The sequence below is a fragment of the Cebus imitator genome, unplaced genomic scaffold (assembly GCF_001604975.1).
Source record: "Cebus imitator isolate Cc_AM_T3 unplaced genomic scaffold, Cebus_imitator-1.0 Scaffold832, whole genome shotgun sequence".
Taxonomy (NCBI): domain Eukaryota; kingdom Metazoa; phylum Chordata; class Mammalia; order Primates; family Cebidae; genus Cebus; species Cebus imitator.
The window spans coordinates 347,188-348,468 of NW_016108147.1; positions in this window are offsets into that span (position 1 = coordinate 347,188).

Consider the following 1,281-nt stretch of genomic DNA (forward strand, 5'->3'; position numbering starts at 1 on the left):
AGTCTTTAATCCATCTGGAGTTAATTTTAGTGTAAGGTGTCAGGAAGGGGTCCAGTTTCTGCTTTCTGCACATGGCTAGCCAGTTTTCCCAACACCAGTTATTAAACAGGGAATCCTTTCCCCATGGCTTGTTTTTGTCAGGTTTGTCAAAGATCGGATAGTTGTAGATATGTTGTGTTGCCTCCGAGGCCTCTGTTCTGTTCCATTGGTCTATATCTGTTTTGGTACCAGTACCATGCTGTTTTGATGACTGTAGCCTTGGAGTATAGTTTGAAGTCAGGTAGTGTGATGCCTCCCGCTTTGTTCTTTTTGCTTAGAATTGACTTGGCTATGGGCTCTCTTTTGGTTCTATATGAAGTTTAAGGTGTTTTTTTCTAGTTCTGTGAAAAAGATCATTGGTAGCTTCATGGAGATAGAGTTGAATCTGTAAATTACTTTGGGCAGTATGGCCATTTTCACGATATTGATTATTCCTAACCATGAACATGGAATGTTTCTCCATCTGTTTGTGTCCTCTCTTATTTTGTTGAGCAGTGGTTTGTAGTTCCTCTTGAAGAGGTCCTTTACGTTTCTTGTTAGTTGTATTCCTAGGTATTTTATTCTCTTTGTGGCAATTGTGAATGGAAGTTTGTTCTTGATTTGGCTCTCTTTAAGTGTGTTATTGGTGTATAGGAATGCATGTGATTTTTGGACATTGATTTTGTATCCTGAGACTTTGCTGAGGTTGCTTATTAGTTTCAGGAGATTTTGGGCTAAGATGATGGGGTCTTCTAGGTATACAATCATGTCGTCTGCAAATAGAGACGATTTGACTTCCTCCTTTCCTAATTGAATACCCTTTATTTCTTTTTCTTGCCTGATTGCTCTGGCTAGAACGTCCAGTACTATATTGAATAGGAGTGGTTAGAGAGGGCATCCTTGTCTAGTGCCAGATTTCAAAGGGAATGGGTCCCAGTTTTTGCCCATTCAGTATGATATTGGCTGTTGGTTTGTGGTAAATAACTTTTATTATTTTGAGATACGTTCCATTAATACCTAGTTTATTGAGGGTTTTTGGCATAAAGGGCTGTTGAATTTTGTCAAAGGCCTTCTCTGCATCAATTGAGATAATCATGTGTTTTTTGTCTTTGGATCTGTTTATATGGTGAATTACGTTTATAGACTTGCATATGTTGAACCAGCCTTGCATCCCCGGGAATAATCTTGCTTGATCATGGTGGATAAGCTTTTTGATGTGCTGTTGCAATTGGCTTGTCAGTATTTTATTGAAGATTTTTGCAT